Source organism: Heptranchias perlo, chromosome 1 (assembly GCF_035084215.1).
Source record: "Heptranchias perlo isolate sHepPer1 chromosome 1, sHepPer1.hap1, whole genome shotgun sequence".
NCBI lineage: Eukaryota > Metazoa > Chordata > Chondrichthyes > Hexanchiformes > Hexanchidae > Heptranchias > Heptranchias perlo.
In genome coordinates this window covers 178,054,507-178,069,397 of record NC_090325.1, presented here as the reverse complement: position 1 = coordinate 178,069,397, position 14,891 = coordinate 178,054,507, and positions in this window count along the sequence as shown.

Below are 14,891 nucleotides of genomic sequence, written 5' to 3'. Positions count from 1 at the left end.
AAATTGACACTTGTCTATATTTATGGAAAAGGTTAAGAACATTAAATTGATTTATCATGAATGTTAGATTGGACACCGTATCTGAAGACACTGTGGCTCTTTCATCCTGTAAGAGATATGTTTCTATGTCACCATATTAAGTAATTCTAAGTGCCATTTTCGATCGAGATATCTGACAAAATTCTTTGTGCAAACCAAATCAATTGCTTTGTGGCTAAAGTGACCCAGATAGGGAAAATAAAACTGTTTCAACGTGGAAATATTGAGCAGCCCATCAGCGTACAGAGGCATAGAAACTGTAGTAAGATCTTGAGGTAAAAAAATGTACACAAGTCAAATTACAGCAGTGAAGCATTTTCAGTCAGCAGCGAGGAGATGTCGGATGAGGATGCACAATGGATGGGTATAAGAGGTGGTTCTTGAATATCTCCCCACCTTCCCCCTCAAGTTATTTCTTTGTTTCTCTTATGTTACACTCAAGATCACTCGGGAAGGTAAGCATGGTTTATTTATATATCGAATATAAAGTCTATCTGTGAAATCACGGGCATGATTTTAACATGGCGGCAGGAAGTCAGTGGGAGGGTGAGTAGTCGCGTGCGAAACTTGGAAAAATTATTGTGCGTCGGTTTGAGAGATCGCGACTGAATTGAATGCTCTTAATTTTACTTCCGGGTTTCGCGTTTCCAAGCTGTGCAACAGGCGTATTGCGTACCCGAATGACGTGCTGGGAGCTGGAGTATTTAAAGGGCCATTACAAAAATGGATTTTGAAGGAGAAAAGAGAAGCATCAAGAATGCAACATCATAGACCCAAGGCAGTGCCTCGTTTCAGCGATGCCTCCCTTTAGTTGCTACTGGCTGGTGTCAGAAGGAGGAGGGAAGTCCTCTACCCAGCATCTACCACTAAGAAGGCATGACTGGAGATGGCAGAGGAGCTCAAGGTGTCCAGGTCATGGGTCCAATGCAGAAAGCGAATTAATGATCTAACCAGGTAAGGAAAAGTGAGTACTTTTGGTGATTTACCGACATCCTGTGAAAAGAACCTCCCTCCTCCCCCCGCGCTCTCATTCTGTGTTGGCAAGCCCACTCCATCACATTACTCTTCACACCCACTTAAGACTCATCATCAACTTACCTTCACTTTCTACACACTTCCTCACCTCCCCATTTGTGAACCCACCACTCCCACTCACCACAATCCTGATGCAATGTGATGAGTCTATCTGATAGTCACCCGATGATGCATTTGCTTTATTGTCAGCCTCACCCAAAGCAATCCATCCATCGGGTGAACACATCACCTTCAGTCACTCACAGGTCTCTTCTTTCTCCCCTTGAAGGAGAAGAGAGTGCAAAATGCAAGGGAGGGGAATAGAACTGGAGGGGGGCCACCACAAATAGCACCCTTGACAGATGCAGAGGAGGAGGTGATGGACATAAGTCGAACGGTTGCATGCCTGGCGGAGATGGAGAGGTTGGTGACAGAACTTCACACACATGATGAATTGATGTTATTAATGATTTAACTGTTCCACACCTCAGTATGCTCATTGGAAAGATTGTAACTTCTCCAATGAATATTTTATATTGGTTTATATTGTCTTCCAGGGCCTTCACAGATTGATGAAGAGGCAGCCGACATGGAAGAAGGCGATTCCACAGAGGAGTTCAATTCTTCTGAGGGTGCACTGTCACATGACATCCAGCCATGCACCAACGTAGATACTGGCACTTTGGTGGGTCCTGTTAGTAATATAGTTGAGTTGTCACCTGGTGATTCAACACTCACATTTGAGCATGAGCAGACTCTGGTGGCAGGTGCAGCTGTGGAGAGTCCATGTCGGGGGGTATGCTGCTCTCCAAGTTCTGCTCAGCTGGACACAGATGCTGAGCCATGGGGGACATCGTTGAGTGTGAGAATGATTGAGGTACATCTCCACTTTTGCCAGGTAATGGAAAAGGTGTCACGCACACTCTCCACAATAGCACTGAAGATGGAGGTGTCTAACTCCATCGCTAGTGGATTGGTGGCGCAGGTCAGTGCGGAATTGTCTTCAATAGAGAGAATGGCAGCCATGATAATGGCCGTGTGGGTTCTGGATGTCAGAATGTCTGCCGCCTTAAACAGGCAGACAGAAACTTCAGTTGTGGCCTTAGAATGTGGCACATCTCCTCACCAGCCTGTTGGCCAGCAGAGTGGTGAGAGTGATGTTGTGCTGGCCCGGGAGAGGGATAATGGCGAAAGGGGACATGGAAGTGGGGACTCCACTCAATGTGCTCCCACTTCTCACCTGTTGTCCCCCCCTCAACCAGTACCCGCAATGTTGCCTCCTCTCCTGATGTCTGAGTCTGCCCCTACACAGGTGGAGCCATCTTTGGCGGGGCTGCTGCGGGCTCCAAAACCCAGAGGGTGTAGGCCAAAAGCATCTCATTGAATCAGGGCATGAACCTGAGCAGCCTGTCACTACCTCTGCTGAAACCACAAGGGATGCACCACGTAGAAGCGCTAGGAAGATGAAGGCTAAGGTTTTGTAATTCACCAAGGGTATGCACGAGGGTCTTTGACGGTATGTCATGTTGTTCATTTATATTTGTTTTTGGCTCACTCCACATTAAATGTTAGAATTCTCACCACCACTGCGACGTTTTGCCCATTCTTGAGTCCCTTTTGTGAAATCACCCTTTCATATCCTTCATCATGAATGCCAAGACATGATGCCACCCGTTGGGTGCGTGTGCAATGGGTGTATGTGTGGTGGAAGGACTGTTTTGTGCGAACAGAGTTGTGGGGGGTGGTGGTGATGGTGGTTGTTCCAGGTGGCCTGAGTAGTTCACATTCTTCAATTTGCAGATTTCCTTCTGAGGATCTGTTAGATATGAGTGCCCCGTGATGCCAGGGATTCAGCGATGTGCACCGCTGCTCTGATGATGGATTCTCCATTTTCATTTTGCTCCTCCTCCTCATCCTCAATGTTGCCAGCAGATGAGGATGCTTCATGAGCGTATTCGAACTCCTCCACCTGTAACACTCGCTGCTGAGCTATGTTGTGCAGGACGCAACAGACGACTATGTTCTGCACACCCTCACTAGCGAGTACTGAAGTGCACTCCCAGATTTATCCAGGCACCTGAAGTGCATCTTCAGTATTCCTATGGCTTGTTCAATGACAGACCTGTTGGTGATGTGACTGTTGTTGTACTGCTGCTGTGCCTCATTGGTGGGGTTTCTCACAGATGTCATGAGCCACATCTGCAGGGGGTATCCCTTGTCTCCGAGGAACCAATGTAAGGAATCTTACGACACCAGGTTATAGTCCAACAGTTTTATTTGAAAATCACAAGCTTTCGGAGCTTACCTCCTTCGTCAGGTGAGTGAGTGAAGGAACCAGCCCTTAAGTCTGTCTTGTGTGTGGAAGAGGGCCAGGATGTTGGACTCGCGCAGAATGAAAGAATCATGGCAGCTGCCAGGTAATCTGGCATACACCTGCAGAAACCTCCTCCTGTGGTCACAAACCAGCTGTGCATTGATGGAGTGATATCCCTTTCAGTTTATGAGCAGTCCTGGCTCATGTGGAGGTCCTTGGATTGCTACTTGTGTGCAATCAATGGCACTCGCACCCATGGGAAGCCAGCCAGAGAGCTGAAAACCATTGCCCTCTCAGTCTGGCTGATCATAGAATCATAGAAAATTTACAGCACAGAAGGAGGCCATTCAGCCCATCGTGAACCGGCCGAAAATGAGCCACTCAGCCTAATCCCACTTTTCAGCACTTGATCCGTAGCCCTGTAGGTTACGGCACCTCAGGTGCTCATCCAAGTACTTTTTAAATGTGATGAGGGTTTCTGCCTCTACCACCCTTTCAGGCAGTGAGCTCCAGATCCCTACCACCCTCTGGGTGAAAAAAAATTTCCTCAGCCCCCCTCTAATCCTTCTACCAATCACTTTAAAACTATGCCCCCTGGTCACTGACCCCTCTTCTAAGGGAATGATGTCGTCGCGGGTGGATGTCAGATACCCTGGCAAACAAGCCATCCATCATCTTTCGTATACACTTATGTGCAGATGACTGAGAGACCCTGGAGATGTCACCGTTGGAGCCCTGGAAGGATCTGGAGGTGACAAAATTGAGGGCAGTGGTGACTTTAACTGCGATGGGCAATGCATGGCCATCAGGCCCAGCCGGGAGCAGTTCTGCATGAAGAAGCGTTCAGATGTCTGCCACCACCTGCCGACTCAATATGAGCACTGCTCCTTGGAGGGGTCCAGGAAGCTCAGTATCTATCTGTAGACCCTCTCACATGGGTAGTGCTATCTGCGATCTCGACCCCTCCGTTATTTCCCTCTCTGCTCTTCTCCACATCCTTGTTGCGCACCTCTGTCTTGTGCACCTGCAGATCCCAGAACCGCACGCCAAATGGTGATGTGCCTCCTCCTCAGATGTACTGTGGAATACATCCTATTGTGCCCCCCCAACGCATCTTGATCTTGTCAGTTGAGGGGGTCCAAAGTGTAGGTAAATTTGTCTGAACACAAGAATTCTCAGTCTCAACAAAGAAATCTCAGTCTAAACACAAAGAACTCCCAGCCAAAGGTTTGTCTGAGAGAACGGAGTGCCCAACTGCATAACCTCACCTTTTAGTCAGATGTGGCAATCACTGGTTTAAAGGTCCAAATGAGCTTCGCTTGCAACTCTGCTTCAATGGTGTGTTTCAGAAGCCACGGGAGACACGTTAAGTACAAGTTAAATTTGATTCTGTTGCAGAATCTACAAAAATTTAATTCCCTTAAGTGTTTGAAGTTGGCCCTTTAAATATCGGCCCACCGGCTTTAAGCGCCAACGGGACTTCTGGGTGTCTGTTGTGCGCGCATCCTAACGCGCCTGGGTCAAACCCAAAAGTGGGTGCATTGGAGCAGGGATGCAGTCCATCTCCAAAAATGTAGAATTTTCACTGCCACCTGCCCCCAACCTACCTGTTCTTGTTGGTTAAAATTACTCCCCAGATGTGTGTATGTATTTTTTTTTATTCGTTCATGGGATGTAGGCGTCACTGGCGAGGCCAGCATTTATTGCCCATCCCTAATTGCCCTTGAGAAGGTGGTGGTGAGCCGCCTTCTTAAACTGCTGCAGTCCGTGCAGTGAAGGTTCTCCCACAGTGCTGTTAGGAAGGGAGTTCCAGGATTTTGACCCAGCAACGATGAAGGAACAGCGATATATTTCCAAGTCGGGATGGTGTGTGACTTGGAGGGGAACGTGCAGGTGGTAGTGTTCCCATGTACCTGCTGCCCTTGTCCTTCTAGGTGGTAGAGGTCGCAGGTTTGGGAGGTGCTGTCGAAGAAGCCTTGGCGAGTTGCTGCAGTGCATCCTGTGGATGGTACACACTGCAGCCACAGTGCGCCGGTGGTGAAGGGAGTGAATGTTTCGGGTGGTGGATGCGGTGCCAATCAAGCGGGCTGCTTTGTCCTGGATGGTGTCAAGCTTCTTGAGTGTTATTGGAGCTGCACTCATCCAAGCAAATGGAGGGTATTCCATCACACTCCTGACTTGTGTCTTGTAGATGGTGGAAAGGCTTTGGGGAGTCAGGATGTGAGTTACTCACCACAGAATACCCAGCCTCTGACCTGCTCTTGTAGCCATAGTATTTATATGGCTGGCCCAGTTAAGTTTCTGGTCAGTGGTGACCCCCAGGATGTTGATGGTGGGGGATTCAGCGATGGTAATGCCGTTGAATGTCAAGGGGAGGTGGTTAGACTCTCTCTTGTTGGAGATGGTCATTGCCTGGCACTTGTCTGGCACGAATGTTACTTGCCATTTATCAGCCCAAGCCTGGATGTTGTCCAGGTCTTGCTGCACGCGGGCACGGATTGATTCATTATCTGAGGGATTGCGAATGGAACTGAACACTGTGCAATCATCAGCGAACATCCCTATTTCTGACCTTATGATGGAGGGAAGGTCATTGATGAAGCAGCTGAAGATGACTGGACCTAGGACACTGCCCTGAGGAACTCCTGCAGCAATGTCCTGGGGCTGAGATGATTGACCTCCAACAACCACTACCATCTTCCTTTTGTGCTAGGTATGGCTCCAGCCACTGGAGAGCTTTCCCCCTGAATCCCAATGACTTCAATTTTACTAGGGCTCCTTGGTGCTACACTCGGTCAAATGCTGCCTTGATGTCAAGGGCAGTCACTCTCACCTCACCTCTTTTGTCCATGTTTGGACCAAGGCCGTAATGAGGTCTGGAGCCTATATGTGTACAAGCCATATAACATGACTTGATGCACACCTGGCAAATCCGGTTTCTGCAGCCTATAGACTGTACGCTCAGAGGATGAAGTTCCTCTTTTAATGAGAAACAGGAGAATGCTTGTTTTTCACTGTAATCTGTGACCTATTTGTCAATTATGTATTTAATTTGAATACATTAAAACTTTATTTTTAATTATTTAATTAACTTTTTTTTAAGTTCTATTTTTCTCTGCTTTTAATTAAATAACGGGCCAGAATTTGCTGAAAAAATAAAGTTGTGCGAATGACGCAGGCTGTTATTAACATACAAATCGGCCAGCAACTTGTGTCCATGAAGAGATACCCTGTGGATTGCAAATCGCCACATGTCGCTGAACGATTTGCGCTGCTCTGCCATTAGCTTCGCGAAAACGTCACCTCACCCTTAACCTCCCAGTGAGTTTCATGAAGTTGCTGCATTTGCACATTAATTGCCCATTAAACTCACCACAGAATGTTAAGTCTAGTAATTAATAGCATAAGTACCCTTTTAACAACATGATAATTGTTAATGACTGCCAATCAACCTCTTTGGCCCAGAAAGTAAACGATTAAAAGTGTGACGTCTCATTCCTTCACGTAGTGAATTGTTGTTGGAAATTTTAAAAATGTCAAATTATAAATTTATTTTCTTACTTTTCCTTTCTGTCTCTTTTTCCTCTCTTTCTTAATCCAATGGTTAGAATGTGGAACTCGCTACCACAAGGAGTATTTGAGGCGACTAGCATAGATGCGTTTAAAAGGAAGCTAGACAAACACACGAAGGAGAAAGGAATAGAAGGATATGTTGATGGGATTAGATGAAGAAGGGTGGGCGGAGGCTCGTGCGGAGCATAAACACCAGCATGGACCTATTGGGCCGAATGGCCTGTTTCTGCACTGTACATTCTATGTAATCTTTCTTTCCCTCTCTTTATTTCTCTTTCTGTACCTGATTTGACATTGAATTCACCCTCCATCTCAGTCCTTCCTCTGTTTATTTCTCAATCCTTAAATCTCATTGGTTAAGGAGATACCCTGTTTATCCCGTTGTTCACCATGGTCCCAGATACCCCGTTGCCCTTCCCGTGCCATTATCAGTTCGCACTTCCAGCAATTCACAGGGCAAAAAATCTTTGAGCTGAAGAGTGCAGGAAGATATCTAACTAACCGGGCATGCCGTGAGATGCCCTGCTGCAGCAAATTCCGATCTAACATCTTTAGAAACAGTAAGGTTAATTGTTAACTCTGCCACCTGAGCGGTAACCTGGGGGAGTGATCACCTGCCTGAAATCAATGGGATGGAAATTGGGCAAGTTCGACTGGCCGTTGATCAACTCTACCGAGTTACCACCCAGGCGGCAAAGAGGAAAATGACCCCATTGGGTTTCAAAACTATGTGTTCCTGCGATTTCATTAGTGGGTCATTATTTATAGAGATAAAAGGACATTCTGCCATGTGTTGTCAATAGGAATCTCACCCCGCTCCTAATTTTGGACATGATGGCATCTAAAAGAATAGGTCATAAAGTGCCAATTATCAATGTCTACTGTATATATTGACAGTATAAATAGCATTACAGCTTTAAGATCGCAACTGTCATCTAGATATGGGTATGCGTTTGTTAATCTCTGCAGAGAAAGAGTACGATTAAACTGAACTAAATTGGAGCTTTTACTGCCTTGCTTCTGGTTTGGCTAATTTTAGTTAGAATATGACTCAATTTACAGCTGAAAATAGTACAAATATCAGTGTCTGCTGAAAATATCTGGGAAAATCATTGGGAGTTGATCATTTGAGGTCTGCACACAAGGCACATGAGGCAGCTTGACTTTCTGCACATCTGGTAATCATATCAGATGACATGTGCACCCACCTTGGCTTGGTTCAGGTTCATTTATTGAAAGCAGGTCCAATTGGACACTTTGGATTTAGATTTGTTATTCCTAATTTTGAAAAGTCGCTTCCACGCAGACACTATCCTTCATTAAAGATCCTCCTGGCTGCCATGCCATTTGTTGAACAAGAGGGAATCATCTCCAAATAGAGTGACATAAAACCCAGAGAAGTTTACAGCACAGAAGTAGGCCATTCGCCCCATCATGTCTGTGCCAGCCCTTTGCTAGAGCATTCTAAAATTAATCCCACTGCTCCATGCTCTCCCCAAAACCTTGCATCTTCCTCTGCTTCAAATATTTATCCAAATTTTCCTTTAAAGGTGCAATGGTCTCTGCCTCAGCCTGTGGATAGCAGTCGATGCTCCAACAACACTGTGTGAAAATAAATTTCTCCTAACCTCCCTCCTCACTCTTTTAACAATAATTTTAAATTGTGACTCATCACTGACTCCCTAACCAAAGAAAGCAGTCTTTCCCTATTAACAATGTGAAAATCCTTTATAATTGTAAAAAAAAAACTGTTAAATCTCCTCTTAACCCTCTCTGCTCCAGTGGAGATAGTCCCAGTATCTCAAGCATCTCCTCATAACCATAGTTTTCTATCCCTGGCATGATTCTGCCAAGTCTGTGATGCCTTTCAATAGCCTAGGGTACATGTCATCAGAGCCCAATGACTTATCTTTTTTTTATTCGTTCACGGGATGTGGGCGTTGCTGGCGAGGCCAGCATTTATTGCCCATCCCTAATTGCCCTCGAGAAGGTGGTGGTGAGCCGCCTTCTTGAACCGCTGCAGTCCGTGTGGTGACGGTTCTCCCACAGTGCTGTTAGGAAGGGAGTTCCAGGATTTTGACCCAGCGACAATGAAGGAACGGCAATATATTTCCAAGTTGGGATGGTGTGTGACTTGGAGGGGAACGTGCAGGTGGTGTTGTTCCCATGTGCCTGCTGCTCTTGTCCTTCTAGATGGTAGAGGTCGCAGGTTTGGGAGGTGCTGTCGAAGAAGCCTTGGCGAGTTGCTGCAGTGCATCCTGTGGATGGTACACACTGCCTTGAGTTCTGCTAATTGTTCCACTTGCTTTTCTGCAATTATCTCAAACAAATGTTTAATATACACCTATATGGCATAATGTCTACATCTAGTATACCTATGCTCTCACTTCTACCATCGTTTGTAAAAACCAATGCAAAATATTTATTTAATATTCCCCATACCTTCATCCTCCACAAATAGACTCCTATCCTTCATCCCTGAGGAAGCTTAAGATTGAGCTTGGGCTACTTACCTCAAATTTATACTGTCTTAACTTACACCATACCTCAGCTGCCACAGGACAAAACAGCCAGTGAGAGAACAGCTAATCACATCTTTATTGCAAGAGACCAGTGCAGATTGTGAAAGGCCAGAAGAGTGTGGAGATTAGCCTCCGAGGGAGTGATTAAATATTGACATTTTCATTAATATATTTTGAGTTTAAATTTACAAGAAAATATTTGCTTCATTTTAGTTAGTCAATACCTAGAAGCTATTTACCTGACATCTTAACTGTGGGCCAGTTTGAGCTGGTAATAGGTAATTAATTGGTTACACAAGAGGAGCTAAAGTAACGAAGGGAGATGCCGTTTATGTAGATTAGGTAAATAGTTGAAGCCCAATACCTATTATTCTAATAAGGAGAATTATGTGTTTTTGTAGTGCATTTGCTAATCCCTCCTTAACATTCGTGAAGCATATATATTTAAAAGAAATGACTGTTAAAATTGCATTTTTAGGACACTGTTAATCAGTGTACTGTTAATAGCACTAAGTAGGATTTGACCTTTAATTCCTTTACCTGACCATTTCCACCCACACAAAAAGAGTGCAAGTGCAAATGATTCACATCTACTGTAACGAGGGGAAATTTCCTCTGTGCATTTGTTGTAGTGAATTCGTAAAAACATTTATAAAGAATGGGGGTAGCAATTTTGGTCCTGAGAGTGGGGGAAGGTGATCAGAAGGGGTTTTTATAGATATTCAAGGCATCAAAGGATATGGGGATGGTGCAGGAAAATGGCGTTGAGGTGGAAGATCAGCCATGATCTCGTTGAATGGCGGAGCAGGCTCGAGGGGCTGGATGGCCTAATCCTGCTCCTATTTCTTATGTTCTTATGTTTTAGATATCTTCCCAGGATGCCTAAAAAAAGAAATGGGCCCCACGAATTTAGCAGTGGGACCAATGCCTGCGCAGATTGGGCACAGGCCATCCCACAGCTCAATTGGTACGCTTTATACCTGTTCTATGCCCAAAAAAATGGACGCAACGCATACCGATTTCTACCCCAGCATTTCCCATACTGGGCAGCAACATCAGAATGCTAGTACAGTGAAACCTGTATGGACACCTGCAAAAAACGGACACTTACTGTCACTCTCAAAAACTTACATTGTATCAGATACAAGCTGCACTCTGAAACCACGGACACTCGCAAATTATAAACAACGGACAGCCTTCGATGCACCAAGCCCATTTACACCTTAAATCACGGGATACAGCCTGACATCACATTTTAAAATGTTCAAAGTACCTTCTGTATCTGAGCCTGAAGACCCCGTGATTGCTTTTTGTTCCTGGCAGTATCGGGTTTTGAATCCCCTTTGCAACCGCTGCTCCTGCCGATTCCCGCTGCAAACTTGTTGACAATGCATGCCCATGCGATACATGCGGATCCAAAGATGCCCATGCACCCGACCCCACGCGCTATGGTTGTCTGTGGACTGAGATTGTTGTTGGGAACAGGTCCAACAAGTACAAGCACATCAGTTTTGTTGCTTCCAAACTTAGGTTCTTAGCACTGTTACAGCTGACTAGATGCTGATCATAATCTCAGCTGGTTCTTCAAGATTGTTGGGAAAATTTTTAGAGTACACACATTGACCATTTTGAAAATAAGGACACCTGCAAAAAAAAGGCCAGCTGATGCCAGTCCCTAAGGTATTCCTAATTTACAGGTTTCACTGTAATTGAGTAATTAGGCTGCTAATTGGTAATGTCTGCAAACAAAAAGGCAACATCAGTATTGCTTTATTTTCTTGAATGAAGATCTGCACAGCAAATATATGTGTGTCCACTGTTATCAAAGACTTCAACGCTGAGATGTTTTATTTTGGTTTAGACAAGGTGATTGTCAGATTATAACATGGTGGGCCACAAGATCAGAAATGAAACTGCTTACAGTAACTGTCTATTTCCCAGAGAGTAGTGAGTCTCTGGAATGTGTTGCTGGCTGGTGTGGTGGGTGCTGACTCTCTGCATGCCTTCAAGAGGGAGCTACACCAGTTCTTAACTGGGGCAGAGAGCATGACATATAGAAGGAAAGTGGTTTTATAGATAACATGTGGTCCATGTGAACTGCTCGACTGCTTTTGATTGCCTGCGAGGGTCGGAGAAGAATTCTCCAGAGTATTTTTTTCCCTTATTGGCCCTAGGTTTCTCTCTTTTTATACCTCTCCCAGTAGATTACATGGTTGCGGGGTCAGGAGTGGAAAGAGTGGAGGGTGGAGGTAAGACGTGTCTTGTCATAATGTTCCAGCCATCATGAGTGTGGGGCAGATTTGATGGACCAGCTGGTCTTTTCCTGCCCATCATTTTCGTATGTTTCTTATTATAATGCACAAGGAGGTATATTTGACTGTAAGGCTTCAGTTATATAGAGACCAGTTTATATTTGAATGTGTAATGTTCACATAAATCAGAGTTGCGCTTCCATTCCTATTACTTTGAATTTTTCTGTAATTCCAAGGCCAGTTCAGGGCCCCAGGATGTGTACATATTATGTACACTGATGATGATGCGCATGCATTCATGTGTGCCTCAGACTAAAAGCAAGCACTGAAAGTGAAGGTGGGATTTAAACAATCTTTTGCTGAACATATGGAACTATAGATATAAAAAATGACTGCCTTTTCAATATACATTACTCCGTTGTTATACTGCAGTATTAAAAATGCATCCAATGTTTTGCTGTAGACTTGAGCTCCACGAGACCGGAGTTATACTATTGCCTGTGAATCAGAAAACAGGTTTGAAATCCTCCAGCATCAAGAGGTTTAACTACTGTTATTTTAATCATTGATTGCTAACTACAGAGTTGTCCTGCCACAGCTGCATCATTACAAAGCAGAAACCACTTTTCAGCAAAGTACAAATGGCAGTATAATTACCGCTTTAATCAAACAGTACAGATGGGATTTTCTCTCTGGAGGGAAATAGTGGGTTTATGGCGTGTGGTAACTCGGCTTCTGTCAGTTTTTTTTTTCATTCTCCTTTTGTGGTGGTCAGTGTTCATATTTATATACCCACCAAGCTAACTTCACTCATAATGGTGGCCATTATTCTTGTATGCTACTTGTACTTTGGATAGGACAAAAATTCCATCTGGAAAGAAAGAACCTGCATTTCTATAGCACCTCGGATCGTCACAAAGCGTTTCACAGCCAACAAAGTAGTCACTGTTGTAAGATAGAGAGACGCAGTATCCTATTTATGCACAGCAAGGTCCCACAAACAGCAATGAAATAAATGACCAGATAATCTGTTTTAGTAAAGTTGTTTGTGGGATAAATATTGCCCCAGGAGACTGGAAGAACTCCCCCGCTCTTCTTTGAATAGTGCCACAGAATCTTTTATGCCCACCTGAGAGGATAGACGGGGCTGCGGTTTAACATCTGATCTGAAAGTACAGAATCCATCAGTACTGTACTGAAGTGTCAGTCTAGATTATATGCTTAAATCCTGGAGTGGGACTTGAACCCATGAAATTCTGACTCAGAGGCAAGAATGCTACCATTGAGCCAAGACTATATCTAAGTGGGCAGGGAGAGGGGATTTGATGATTTTAAGAATTATTCAAAATTATTTTTGTTACCAATCCTACACAGTCTTATGCTGCTGAGGAGCGATAGCAGAGATAGTATAAGTATTATGGAGGTGAGGCCAATCTGCTAAACTTAATCCAAGCTGTCGGCATTAAGAAACATTTAGGACTATGATTTAGGATCAAAAGAAGTGCAAGAGCTCACAAATCCATTGAAACACGTGGAGTTGCATTTGTTTTTAAGAGTAAGATACATAAAAATAGATTGGTCCACCTTCCGATCTCTTTCCCCTTCCCCCTCTTGTATTTAGGCAGGCAAGCGGCTCGACATTGATCTTCATAAAATGGACAAGCTGCCCATGGAGGCATGACGGGCAGCAGCAGTTTGACCAAATAATGTTAATGAGGCCTGAGGCCCAATTTCGGGCTGGCCTTGGGCCTCTCAGTTGGGGTGTGAACCCTGCGCGCGGTGCCCATTTCAGGCCTGAAAACGGGCCTAAGGGAATTTCCACCCCATTATATTTTAAACTTCAGGGAATGCTGCGTAGTTGCAGGTGCTATCTGTTGAGTGAGATGTTAAGGCAAGAAGTCTGCCTGTTTAGGTGGACGCAAAGGATCCGTGGCACTCTTCAAAGAAGAGTGGGAACTTCTCCCAGATTCCTGGCCAACATTTATCTCTCAACCAACACCACCAAAAACAGATTAACTAGTTATTAAACCAGGAAGGGAAGAGGGTCAGCCTAACTAGGTGTTGCGTGGAGAGAAGTGCCAAGTTGAATTGAGTGAGGAGGGTAAGAAGAATGCCAGCTTGAATGGAGGTTCAAAAAAATGGCAGGTTGCATTAAAGGGGGGATAGGGGAAAGAGTGCCAGTATGAACCAGGAAGGTTGGAGCGAGGAGAGAGTGAAAGGTTGGAAGTTGAATGGGGTACAGCGTCTCTGAATTGGGTCCGGAGAGGGTAAAGTGTCTTTGTGAACTGAGGTGGCTGGATGGTTGGATCTGGGAGAGTGACGTTTGAGGTAACTCCGGGGTAAGGGGTAGTCTGTTGAAAATCCAATGTCATTTTGCTTTTCCTTTTGCTAAGATTACAAATCTATCAATTTTCAATATAAAAGTGCTTAAATTTAATCATCATGCTAAATTTTAAATGTAAAAAATCAGTTTTCCAGAGCAATCTGCCTCTGAATCCCTTTAGAAACGCACCATCAATATTGTGCCTGTGATATTTGAATTTCCCCTTCAGGCTTTCATGTATTGAAGGAAAAAAAAATTGTACGAGAAGGATTATTGGGCATATCTGCAGCTTAAACGACACAGCCCATATAACTACTTGTTTTTATTTGTCTTGGGTTTGTAATTGGTCCTTTCCTTGGGTCATCTGCTGTGCCAGCTTTTTTAAAGCTATTGCTCACCTTTTGCTAGTTTTCTAGTGTTTGACATGTATGGAGAAGAGGGAGGGGGAACATCCTAGCTGGTAGTAACTGCCAACAGGCAGAAGGTTAAATGGACAGGGAGGGGGAGCAGAGATATCTTGAGTTGCACCTCAAAAGTTCAGCCCTTAAATATGTGGAAAAAATGTAGTCTTGCTTGCGATAGAGGCCAGCTTTCCTTTTCCGAACCATTATGAGGGGAAGTCACAGCGGCGATTTTAGTTGATGGTTAGGATGTTGTAAGATCTTCAAGGTTTTCAAATGGTTTTGCTGACCAATTTTTTTTCTACCTCACGGTACAAGTTTTTAAAAAAATTCCGCAGGCTACTACATCTGGTCGTGTTGATGTTCAAACAAAGTCTGCAGCACTCCAGACATTGAAAGCAGATGGTTTCAAGTTTTTGCTTTCACTAATTTAATGGCCTTCGGTGGCAGACA